This window comes from Drosophila bipectinata, chromosome 3R (assembly GCF_030179905.1).
Source record: "Drosophila bipectinata strain 14024-0381.07 chromosome 3R, DbipHiC1v2, whole genome shotgun sequence".
NCBI lineage: Eukaryota > Metazoa > Arthropoda > Insecta > Diptera > Drosophilidae > Drosophila > Drosophila bipectinata.
Window position 1 is genome coordinate 18,514,345 of NC_091739.1, and position 13,853 is coordinate 18,528,197.

The window sequence follows — 13,853 nt, forward strand, 5'->3', positions numbered from 1 at the left end:
GCTTTCCTGCCATGGTTTTGCCTGCCATTCGTCGTACCATTTCCACAACTACTTGGCCTTTTTTCCGCACTTTCTTTTTGCCTTTTCTGTTTTTGGTTATTCGATTTTGGCGATGACAGCCCGAACGACATTAAATGCCCCGCTTCAGTTGTTTGTGCTTTGTGGTCTAGGCCTGAAGTCACTGGTGGGGAATCAGAGGAATGGTGGTTCATGGAAGCGGAGGTATGGCGGTGTTGAGGTTGGCTAGCTGGCCATCTGGCCATTTGGCCATCCGGGCATCGCCTTCGTCCCTCACCTCCAGTTCTGGTCATATTGATGGCCCTGGCGCCTCCCAACAATGCCGGCCTCTGAGCTGTTCGGTCGGGAATTTTATGTCCAAGCGAGGGTAGACTCTACTCTTAAAAATAATTCAACGTTTAAATTAAAATTAACTGTAAGAGGTAAAATAATAATTTTTTAATCAATCATGATTTCAATAATTCTGAAAAACAGGCTCTTTGATTCTCGTACAAGACAAAAGACTGTCAAAAAGCTTTCGAAAAAAATGTCCTTCCAAAAGACTCGAATTTATTCTACCAGCAGGAGCCTGTTTTTCCGATTCGCTTGAAAATTAAAATACTCAAAGGACACCCCTCGCTGGGTGAACTATGTCCCATGCCTGACCGATTTTTCGGTATTGACAATCCCTGCGGCTGTGTTGACTCAAACGGAGTCCAAGTCATCACCAGTGAATCGAACTTCTCCTCCAGCCCCAAGCGAGAATAGTGGGATGTGAGGGACTTGGAGACTGGCTTTCGGAGTCGCATGTACGAGTCGTATTTGGCAAATCAATGGTTGACCGGGTGTCATTAAATGCCTGATCGTTTAATGCCCCCAAAGCGCCCAAGAAACCCATGGTATATACCCCAGTCCCAAGGCTGCACCAGCTGCTGCTCCTTCACTTTCTGAAGGATATCTCGTGTGGCAGTCGTTGTCGCCTTCAACGATGCCCTCGCTTCCTTTCGTATCCAGTCGCCCTGTCCTTCAGTATCGACGTCCTTTCGCCCCGGTCGTTGCTGTTTATCGTTTCGCACTTCCGCTGGTCAACTTCCTGCAGCGATTGGCCCGGCGACTGGGGCCAAAATCAATTGGAAATTAATTTCATGCTTTGATTACCGGTCATGACGCACGTTTTATGACCTTGAATACGACACTTTTGTGTCGTCGCCCCACCGGCCACACTCCTGATCTGGTGTCCTGCCCCCGGTTTTGTCGCCCTTGCCCCGTTCGGTGTCCATTTCCTCACTAAATTAGCCAGGCAATGGCATGAATTGAAACGAGCACTGGCTAGGTCCGATTCCGATTTTCTGCCCTGCTCTGCTGGGATGGCTGATGGCTAACTGCCCGGCATGGTCTGGTATTGCCGTCAATTTATCAAAGCCACGGCTCATTCGTCGATGCCTGTCAGGTAGGTTGTGTTCGCCAGGACATTCGATATAGAATGTACAGTGTTGGATGTGAACACGAACTTGGACATTGGACATTGAACAGTGAACGTGGGCGTCTCGTTAATTGAAATGTTTATATGACTTTTTATGGCCTGCCAAAAAGGCCCATTACGGTAACGGGATTTCAATGGAGCGCCAACTCGTAGCACTGATTAAACTAATTCGCATCAATAATTCTCCGCCACGAAAGTGCGAAAAATTCCCTTCATTTCTTTATACCTTTTTTTCTTGCCAACTTCAAGACTTTATACGTATATATAGTACCTATAGGTATGTAAAAATATTGCATTAAATTTACTTTGTCCAAGTTTCCCCTGGGGCTCGATCGAGAGAGGTTGGGGCAAAGCTGCTGTGCTGCGTCTTTCACCTTTTTGCATCCTTTGTGTCAGCAAAAGTTTTTCTGCACGTTTGTGCAAATCCATTCAATATGGCTGCCGTTGCCGCTAACGCAGCCATTGCACGGAGAACAATTCTATTTATATTTTTCATGCCCCATTCGATTTATTAATGGTGATGTATTACGAATAAAAATAGGTGGATCAATCATCGGATTACTGTGAATGGCTTCGGCAGTGTTGAGCCTGAGACAATGTCCTTTTTTTAGTAAATAAATAACACCATTGCCATTGCACATGTATCGGAAAAAGAGTATTGTATTTTTGTATTTACGGTTGGGGGTTCAATTGAAAGTTTATATTTAAGACTTTCTTTAAATCCGAAAGAGGCTTATAGGAAATGAATAAAATAATCAATATATCACATCATATATACAAATTAAAAGCAAAATAATCTTTTCCTTCTAAAAGTAAAAAAAAAGCTTTTCAACCAAATTATTTAAACCCTTCCTAGCACTTTTTCCCTGAGTGCTTCTCCAGCTGAGACTTCGACTTCCACTACGGGATGACTCCGGTGGAGGAGGATAAGGAGCCAGTGGAGGGGCTGCAGGAGCGAAGGTGAAGGTAGGAGCACCTCCTGCGGACAATCTTAGGCTGCCTGCTGCCGCTTGTCGCATGCCAGCTCACTCGTTTATTCAATGCTTTTCTTCGATTCTGCTGCAAAGTTGGATTTCGCCTTTTGTCGGACAGGAAGGGCGGTGAGAGGCGACTTGGGCTTGGGCGACTCGAAGAATAGGGCAAAGGGGACTAGGAGCTAAGGGGAAGGCGAACGCATTTGAGGATAACCAAAAGGTGCTTTTATATGCTTAATGGAAAATCTAATTTATGACCTATGGCTTTCTGTTCGTTGCGTTTTCCCAGCTCGCCCCAATCCCGTCCTTCGACCATGTCGCCGTCCATCGATTCCGCAGACATTTCTGCTTTAGATTTGTATTTGTCCTTTTTGCAGTCAGGAGAAAATGGAAAAGGAACAGGAGCCAGTGCCGGAGAAGGAGCTGGAGCAGGAGCAGGACCTGGAGCAACCAGCAGCGCCAGTCTATTCTAAAACAAATGAAGATTAATGCGAATCGAATGTGCTGCCTTTGTAAGTAGCAAAAGGAGTGCAGATCCTGCTCCTGCTGCTGCTCCATTCCCGGCCACACACCATTCAAAAATTAAACATTCCGAATGCATTTATAATTTAAATGAATAACCCAGCCATTTCTTACCTCTCCGGCTACATTCGTCTTGGCGTGCACTGCAGGAAAAACTTAATTATGCAACTGAAGCTTTAAGGTCTTGGGTTTTAGTTTTTGTCCAATATTAAATTGAAGGATTAACTTATTTCTTTCTTCATACTATTGTCAAGATGTAACAAGGTTTTCAAGAGGTTTAAATTCATTTAACGTGTTTTTTTTTAATGTAGAATCGTAACTTTTTCTTGGTTTTGTCTAAAATTTCTTCGACTTGATTCAGGCCCCAAATGAACGGAAGTTTTAGCGCATAAATTTGAATGATATGATGGGCCCGGCCTTTGGCTCCTCTATGTGTGGATGGCCAGATGATGAGTGATGAGTGTGCCCCGCCCTCTGTAGCACGAGAACCTCAGAACCCCACCCTCTTGGTCCTTTGGCCTACAATCTGTGCCCACCCATCCAAACACGCAATAAATTGCCCAAAAATTATGTTTTACACAACTTGCCGCAAATTGCGCAATTCGAGGCAACTTGCCACTGTGCCACTGCTGCAACTGCTGATTGGTGAGGTCGGGGTTGGGTGGCACATGGTGAAAGTAAGGGGCAGTTGCTGCATTGCAATTGACGGCGATTATCGCGGCAAAAATAGTTTTGTTTGTTTGCTGGTTGTGCTGTTTGTTCAAAGGTTTCGGGCCGGGTCTATTGGCATTTTAAACGTTATCGGAAACTAACCGAAAACTCCCTAAAAACTCGACTATCGAACTCGCGTGCCACACTGAGTGTGTATGGGTGGGTGTGCCATAAGTGTTCGAGTGTGCTCTTGTATGGGTCTGTGTGTGTGTGTGTGTGCTCCAAAAATTTATAAGCCCTGCCTCTAATGCATGAGTTTTCCCATATACTTTTTTTTTGGTATATGTGGATGCGAGTTGCTACTGCCTGCCAAAAAGTTGTTGCAGTTGCAGTTGCGCTTTTTGTGCTCGGGTCGGGCTTTGGCATGTCCTGCCACGCCTCCGCCTCCACCCCGGTCACGCCCCTATTACCCCATCCACGCCCGGCGCCTGGGCAGTTCAATTTGGAGCAAAGCGGAGCAATTAAGTGTAAAAATGCGAAACACATACGCGCAAAGTGCACACTAGACCACGACCACCGAGCATACTCCGCTGCCACGCCCCCATTGGATCTCGCTGCCCGTTTCTCCCACCACCACGCATGGGGCCATGGCCATGTCACCTTCTAAACGAAATGAGCAGCAAATTGGCAGTAAATTTGTTTGCTATTTTTCTTCTGCTGTTTTCTGTTCTGCAATTTGCTGTTTTGCTCGTTTTCAGTTTTCCAGCTTTTCTTTTGCCACCCACCCCTCCAACTCCCCCCTTTTAGGAAATGTGCAACAGTTTTTGTTGCAGCTTGTTGTTGTTTTTATGGTCTACCTTTTATATATATTTTTTTGGTTTTTGTTATTTTTGGTTGGCGGGGCCAAACAAGTTCTGTAAAATAGCCCAAAGGGGCAAGTAGCAAAAACTCCACCATCCCGCCCTGCGATCTGCCACTTAAACTTGTTCTGTGTGCAAATTTAATTTTTTCGCCGTTTTTTGACCAACTGAGATTCAGATTACAAGCCATAAATGCAACGTGTTGTGGTTGTGGATGCTGCTGGAATGGCTGTTGCTGCTGTTGTCGCTGCGTCGCCTGCTGCAATAACTCGAAATCAAAACGCAGCGGGCAGTCGGCCAGTTGAGGCACTCTGTCATGGACTCGGCAGCCAACGCCCTCCGACCCGCCCACAGATATATCCGCCATATATACATATGCCCCGGCCCAGTAACTGGCCCAGACTCAGTCTCGGTCGGAACGCCAGGAGGCAGTGTGCCCAACTGGACAACATTTACAGCTGCCGCTGACACGCGCTGGAAACTCGCCCGCTGGGCAAACGGTCGCCCGCTGGACACAGGATACTGGACGGGAGAAGGCGCTCCACTGTCGACACTCGACACTTGAAAAATTATGAAAAAAATATTCTAAGCATAATCTGGAGAAAAAAATTTGTCATGAAGGAAAACGTTTTTATTGCTCTTAAAAATTGATAAAAAGTTTACAAGATAACGCATATCCTATCGCTTTATTATTTAATTAATAAAATACTAGAATTTTATGATTGATTAGAAATTGCCGTTTTCTGAGTGCAGCTTCTGGCATTGGCAACAAATGCAGTAAGTGGTCAACGCACACAGAGACAACGGATATGCAGGACATACCTCCGAGTCCACAAGTGCGAGCCAAAGGGAATGCGCCCCGGGTCGGAGACAGGGGACAGGGCCATAGAAGCATAGCCGGCAACAGCAACCGCTGGCAGTAATCGACGTCGAGTTGGGGCAATTGATTAGAAGAACTAGCTGAAAAATGTGCCCATGCAGAAACATCGAAACAGGAACCTGAATCCCTCCCCATCCACACCGCCTCAAAATCTTCTCAGCCTGGTTATTCCAGGTCTTTTGGAATAAAACTGGCTGGACCTAGAGACCCTGGCGCTGGTGCCGCAAATTGGCGAGAAATATTGGCGCACAAATCGATTGGCCAATGAATATGTATTGGCCGGCCATAAGTATGTCCGATGGTAACCCGAGGTGTTGTGCGGAAAATTGCAAAATATATTGCTCTTGGAGTTGGCCAGGCATGAGAAATATGATATTAAATATTATGAAAGGGGCAAAATGCACTGCACGTTGCCAATCTTGTTAGCAGCCACTCAGGGATGTAACAAAATAATTGTCTGTGATTTGGCCTGCCATCATTCACACTTTGTTCACCCAGGCGGCTTCAATTAATTCAGCCAACTGATAGTTTAATAAGAGGCCTGTTAGACCATAATTCTTCTTTAACCATTGAGTAATTGAGCCAGAATTTATTCAAGCACATCCTACATGTTTCTAAATGCATTCTAACAGCTTCTAGCGGAAAAAACCAGACTGGGTTGGCTCTATTAGCCAGCTCAGGTTACTAACGTGTTATAACGACGACACTATTAAGGCTAAGTGGTGAAAAATTAGTGACCTTTATTTAAAATTCAAGAAAAATGTTTTTGTATATATTGTTTTGTTTTTTCTTTAATATTAATCACTTGAACCATGCTTATTTAAAATATATGTTATATTATTTTGTTTCCAACCCTAGATGGCGCTAAGATGTGGCGCCATCTGAAGGTCTTTGTTATCTACATGAGCGTAGGAAAATTTTACAGACCAAAGACTACTACTTCTTTTTTAAAATAAACGTCTTTCATATTGTAATTTATATATATATATATATATATATATATATATTATATATATATATATTATTGTATTTATATTGTATTTATATATATTATAATATTTATTATTTAAATTAATACATTTTTTAAGAGTAAGAAAATAAAGATTCAAAATAGTTTTGTTTCGTTTAGGAAAATAGTCATACAAACCGAGGCTAAATTCCAATGGTTTTATGTTTTATTTTTACAATTTTTTTTAATTTTTTCAGAAAAACCTTGCAATTATAATAAAATGTGTACATATGAAGTGTTTTACAAAATCTTGTAAAAAAAGCCTTGTAATCGATTAACAGATGAAGAAAAATTACTTATGGCCCTTCAATTTCACTTGGAAGCCCTCGAAGGCATTTCGAAGCCCTTAATCAAATAAGTTCCATGAGGCTTGATTTTTTTTAGAAAAGTCTTACCTGTGCTATCAAGGCCACATTTCCAATTACCAACAAATTCTTGGCACTCAACAAGTGAGCTCTGGCAAAGGTTGAAACTGAATTCAGTGATCCGGTTGCTAATATAATTACCAGGAGCTTTTGTATACATGCCATAGGAGGGGGTACAAGTGCCACATTTCGTCTTTAGCATTCCTAATTATGTTTCAGTCTTGTTTCCAGCCCCGCCCCCATATATTCAGCGATTCAAATCTGATCCAATGCGTCTGCAGCAGTTCGTTAACGAGCTTTTGATATACTTTTTCCCTACACTGACCCCTGACATGATTTCGGTTTGATATGGGTGCTAGAAAGTGCTGACTAAAGGCCAGTGCCAGGCCTCCAATAAAGGCGTAAATTAATTAACAATATCGTATTTCCGGGCGCCTCAAGAGAGCTCGGCAAACCACTCATAACAAGTCAAAATCCTGGGCCTCCGACTCCAGTATACCGGAGAAACGCCCACAAGGATATATCCTTGGAATATGTGCGTGTGTTGGTGTGTGGGAGTTCCCTTATGTTTATTTGCATAAGTAGCTCAGCTCGCTGCTGTTACTGCCACCGCAAGAGTCGGTGGGAAGGTGGCTGAGGCTGAGGGCAGGATGTCGAAATGGAGTGGATGTGGAAGCCAAAGGAGCGGAATGGAGTCGCATTTCCACATACATATGCGTGTACAAATTACGACCAAAAAGAATGGCCTGACAGACAGCCCGGCTATGGCCGAAAAGGGCATCGGAAGAGAGGGTAGAAGAAGGCCAAAGGGCACACTCAACTAGTTGAATGATGTCCTTAATAATGAAGGAGCAAACCAGAACCTTAAATAAACATGACCGTTGCTCCTCCAATCGTTTCTCCAAAAATGGAGGTAAGGGCCCACTCTTCACCGTCCTTGCCGTCCTCGCTCATCCTCTAAGCGGAAATATTTGTTTTCAGACAGTTTTATCTTTCGGGTCAAATCATATGTCATCTTTTGCGTATTTATTTTGCTGGCAATAAATTTTGCAACAGCAACAGTCGGGGCGGGTTCTCAGCCAACCCCTAACAGTCAGGTATATGTGTGTGGAGGCCCAAAAAACATGTACAAGAATGTGTTTGTGTGTCCGGGCCACATTATTAAGAAAGTTTCCAGCCCGTTTTCGTCTCGCCTTGTCGGCAATGAAAATTGCGGTTTATGTTAATCACGGGACAGTCGAAAAAAGCGAGCATCGAAAAATTGACAAATTGCTTTGAATGCGAATGTGTGTGTCTCCTGGAAGTCGTCGTTCTTGAGGATTGATTTATGCGTGGGCGTCGGTTAGTTAGATCAGAGTGGGCGTTCGATGGATGCCGCCACTCCATTCGTGCGCTGCAGACAATTAGGCAGACGGCATGTCAATGGGCCGCCTAGCTTTCCCTTTCTCGTGGTTCAGTTTTCATTCGAATTATAGCACGTAGCAACGTGTTACAACCTAATTAAAATTAAAAAGGACTTTGAGTCCTTGACACGACCGCCCATTGTGGAGGTAGGGTGGGGCCGGGGCCGGGTCTCTGCCATGGTGTCCTGAATGAGGCAGCGATACGTCACACAAAGTCAAATTTCGTGGCAGCGCCCCGAGCCAAATGCCACTCAGACATGGACGTTCTATGGGCATACGGTATACCTATGACCAGATGAGGGCACATCTAATGTGCACACAAAACGTGCTAATGCTAATGGCAGTACGGGGTTCCAGGATAAGGGTTGGGGTGTGCGACGTGTGCGGTGGGGTGGGGTACTGGCCTACCCGCACACATTACCGCCGTCACCGTTGCAGCCGCCGCCGTTGCCTAGATGTCAATTGTAAGTGGCACTGCATCCAAGGCTGCTGGCGGCTGATGCTTGGCGGTTGACGGCAGTCGGTAGTCGGTAGTCGGGAGTCATTGGGCTCCTATCGAGTGTGCCAGCATCTGCATCTGCAGCCGCATCAGAATCGCAAAATATGTACTGCAAAAAATATTGATAAAAATGTTAATAGGGGATAAGATTTCATGGTCTTTCTCCTATTACTATTTTTATCCTTTGAAATATTAAGTATTAAATTCTGATTGTAAATATGTCTTGCTAGCTTCTTAAAGCTCTTTATTTATTCTATCAAGTAAGATATAAATATAACAAATTTTTTAACTGAGATAAATTATTTGTCCCCCTCATAGATATATCATAATTCTGCAAGTGTATGGAGTCTAGCAAAGGAAAGGCAAGCTCACGACAACAGGGCATAACTATAGCTGTAGAATAGATTGTGTGTACAAATTGAGAGGATATATATTTTTTCTCATTTCTGCAAACTGAATCGCTGTTTGTCGGATGCTCACTGATATTGTAGTTAGGATGGGAACGGCTGACTGGGGCAGGACTCCCTTCGCCACTCCCACGATTACAATCAATATAAATCACATTTACCCAGAGCGAAAATGCTTTCTACTTCAGTGAAGAAGCCAAAAATTCATACGCAACAGGGGAATTTGCTACTTTTTTACGATATGCGTATATATAGTATAGTATGTGTGGAGTGGGATGGTAGGGAGGTGCGGTGTGGTGCTGTGTGTAAATGTTTATATATTGTACAACAGCAGACAGAGGCAGACAGAAGAGGGGCTTTAGTATCCTGCATCCTGGATGGCGGTACAGATGGCGCCTGCTCTCCTACTATTTCCACTTTCGACTTGCCACGTCTATTTTTTTCCATTTGCCCAGGAAAAAACACAAAAAACCCAAAAAGCCAACCAGGCAGTCGAGCCAGGCCAGCAGGCAGGCAAATATGCAACAAATTTTCATTCAAAACACGCACGCAAATTTCTCCAATTCGCAGTGCCAGGGAGAAAGCAGGCAAAAGCGGAAAAAGGGGCAGGTATTGGGAAAGGGGCAAGGGGTTTTGGGGGAGCTGGCGAGGCGAAACCGAGGCAAACTGTAATAGAATGAGGATCGAAAACGTACAACAAAGGATGGCATAATAATAAAAAATTTAAGATGTGTAAAAAACATAAAAAGAAAATTCATTTGCGCCAAATTTGTGGATTTCACCTTAATCTTTTCATGCGTCTCCATTTCCTCCCTCAATCCTCCCCTGCTTCATTCAGACAACAATGTGTGCGAAAATCGATGTACCTATTGAGTGGGTACTCATTTTCCCCATTTCCCGCCAAAGGGAAAGAGTTACGCTACGCCCTCGTCCCTTTTTTATTGGTTTTGTGGCCAGAAAACTCCGGATAGGGGAAAGGGTTCATTTTTAGTACTCCTAGATCCCAGCGGTAGCCTTAAGAGCTATTTAAGTTGACTTGTCCTGCTCTCGAATTTTTAACAATCGCTTATTCGGTGTTACGTGCTCCACGAACCAGAAAACACACTCACATGCCCATACAATTCCCGGCCTATTAGATGATGTGTGCGCGCCGTAATAAGGAAACTGCACACTTATAAGATGAATTTATAAGGAATACGGGTTCTACGAAAGAATTTCAATTTCACACTAGAGTCGGACGATGGAAATTATCGTTGACAATGCCCACTACCTACTTGGCGATTCACTTCAATTGAATTAATTGAAATTCCTCGCTCAACTAACAATAAGTGAGCGCTCAAAAACGAATCTGTGTGCCAGGCTCATGAGAACTTGTATCTACTTTCTGCAAATCAAATGTTAAGCATCATCATTCAGTCAAGATATTTAATTTTTAGGGCAGCATCACAGTGCTGGACATTTAATCAGGGGCAAGCTTTAAAAAGTTATACTAAAAAGCCCCCAGAAAATGCACTCATATATACCAGTTAATAGCTTGTAAATGTCTTGAGAAATTCCCCAAGTTGTAAATTCAATTTATATATCATATTTAGGAATTAGAAATGGCCTCTTAATTGACACGATAACATGTAACTGAAACGTTTCTATATGTAATTGGAATTAATTGGTAACATTTGATCCGATGGGGTCAAAAATTGATTTCTTGACGCTTCAAAATAAAAGAGGGGAATACCACACTCAAGAATACTCTAAGATTGTTAACTTATCTACTCGGAAGATTAAGTTCATTTAATATATATAGCTAAATAAATATTCAAGTGTAAAATTCTTACTAAAATATGCGTTAAATGCTAAGACGCTTTGCAGATTAAATAAACCATGGGTGTCATCCACCCAGCAGATGAGTGTGAGAATCCAAGTAATTTATTTTCCACCTCCCAGGCACCCACATAAATGTACTCATTCATCATCTTCTTAAGCGCTAAAAGTGCATAATGCCAGATTCAGAAGTGGACAAAAATTCAATCTTCCCCAGCATATGGACATAATCCCCTGGCCACCGTTTTCTGGTTAGGGGATGGTGGGGATAACTGGAGGGAAGTGGACTAAGTAGGGAACAGGGGACCGGTCTAATCTATTATGTGGTGCCTGGATCTGATTCTCGATCTGGACAATCTGTTTTGTGTGAAAAGCCGTCGGCGATGGTGATTTAAGATTGAAAACAAGAAGTGCGATAAAATAATCTCACTTGAATAGGAGGCTGCTATTCAGAGGGCGAGTGCTGCGAGTGCTACTATTTCAATTTTAATTTCAATTTCAGTTTCGGCTTCAATTCGAGGAGATGCGGGACAGTTGAGATGACCGGCTTAGTTAGTAATCAACTGCAGTGCGGGGTGGAAAGTGAAAAGTGGGCGGAGAAATCGCTCTTGTTGTTGCAGAATCGCCATGAGTGTGTGTGGCACTCATTGAACACACATAAGGGCGATCGCACACTCACTCCCGTATACACTGAAACACTTACTCACACACCCGGAGAGCCGAGCTCTGTAATGAATTGATGGTTATTTTCAAAAATCCAACAACTGTCCGCGCGATCACAGCTCAAATCAGTTGTGGATTCGCCCTCAAGCGGCAATGTTCTCCGCGTTCTCGGATCCTCAGACTGTGAAAATAATATATAAATATAAAAAGCTAAGAAGAATAATCTCAACGAATAGTTTTAAAAGCGGTGCTTCACAAATTTCTGTTCCTGTAAAGTGCTTATAAATTTTAATAAGCACATAGACATGGTATATAAGTATGTACATACATCTATGATTAAACTTCTCCGAGCGGGGTTAAGACCCTTCCAAGACGCGATAATCGCAATCAACGTTCTCGTCGTCGATCGGCAACAGCAATACAGGCTACAGCGGCAACATCTACAGCAGCAACATCTACAGAAGCAGCCCCATCGAGGGCGATTTTCCTACGCGTGTGAGCATCTCTCTCAAAGACTGTTTCCGATTCTCTTCTCGGGGCTCTCCAGTCTTCATGAATTATTACTTGGTATGTATGCCATATAGATTGACCACAATCTTAAGATAATTTAATTTCTCACTCCACAAACAACGCGATGTTGCAGTAAGTTTTAAAAATTGCAATCTTTCATTAAACAGAAACCACGTATGTAAATCCCCATCTTTTTTAATCAAAGCTCCGAAAACTTTAAACCAAATTAAGCCTCGTGACAGACACAATAGACACATTTCACGAAAATCAGGAAATGCAACAGATTTGAGCAACAGACCAATTGCCGCTTGCAAAACTGGACTCAATTAACTAAGTGTTATTGTACTCTGATTAATCTATGTATATTCTAATTTAGCTGATGAATGCATTCAGTGAGCTATTTATTGTACTTTGTTTGTGCATCTTGGGCTGACAAATTGTTGAATGCGAGCGGTTATAAACGCTGTCGCATTTTCTGCTTTTTGACAAGCACTTGACGCTTCTGGCCCGGCAGCAACAGCAGTCATAATCGAGCGATGCGGCAACAATAAGACTGCCACACAGTCGTATTGTGTGTAGCTTTATTCGTTTAAATTCAATTGACTTTGAATGCTCCAGCAATGAAAGCAGCAGCAGCAGCAGCAACAACAAACTCATACAGAAACATCGACAACAGCAGAAGCAGAAGCAGCAGCGATGTTGTCGTCTGTCACGGAGCAATTTTGAACGCTGTCGGCGAATACGGGCATACCGGGCATCGGACAACGGGCATCGGGCATCGGGCATCGGGCAACGGAAAACGAATGAGGGTCAATTAAGCCAATTTAAATTTAATAAACTTATGTATTATGTGCAAGAGGTTACTAGCCGTATATGACTTGCAATGATACACATCTCTACATGCAAACAAGGCGGAGAATCTGTGAGACAGCGAGGGGAGGAGTATATTTATATTTTCGGACGAGGGCGAGAATGAGAGTCACAACGAGAAATGGAATATTTTAAAGAGACAGCTGCCATACATAAGGTTAAGTATCTCATATGGATATTAATAACTTGAAAACTAAACGATGAAGTGCATAGTTCAGAATACATTAACCTTGGCTCTTATCGACCCGCACAACGGATGGAGCTGTCAATTATGAGCGATCCATGGAGAAAAGACATTCACTCTAATTGGTTTATCATTGCAGAGCACGGTACCCTGGAGGGATCAGAGATCAAGAACCCTGGATCAAGGTTCAAAAACATGACACACCCTACTGCCAAATACTTGGGCCTTGAATTGAGGTATCATTGCAGAGTACTTACCCCAAACCAATGGTAAATATTGATTTTGTACTTACTTACTTCCTGCGAAGTCGCTTTCCTAAGTACTAGTGCCGCAGGAGTTAGGTTCGTGTCCGCAATACCTCCTGCTGCCCAAGTGCTTATTAAAGCGGCGAGTTGTCCAGCGAAATACAAACACAACAAACAAACAGTGATTTGATACCATTTAGTTATAATTTAATTGTATTAAATATTTCTCCTAATAGTTACAAAAACTAGGCTTGACAAATTATACTAATCTTTGCGTTTCTTGTTCGTATTTTAAGGTTATGCTTTTAGGCAGCAATTCTCTAAGATACATACATATTTATCCAGATGCACTTATACTATCCTGAAGCAATGAAGGTGCCCGTTCCAGGGAAGAACTTGCCGCTAATCACCCATTGGGGTTTCCAGTTCGGGCTTTCTGGCGGGGACACTCTTCCTTCGGATCATTCCGAAGAATTGTACATATGTTGCGGCCTAGCAATTGTTCTATAAATG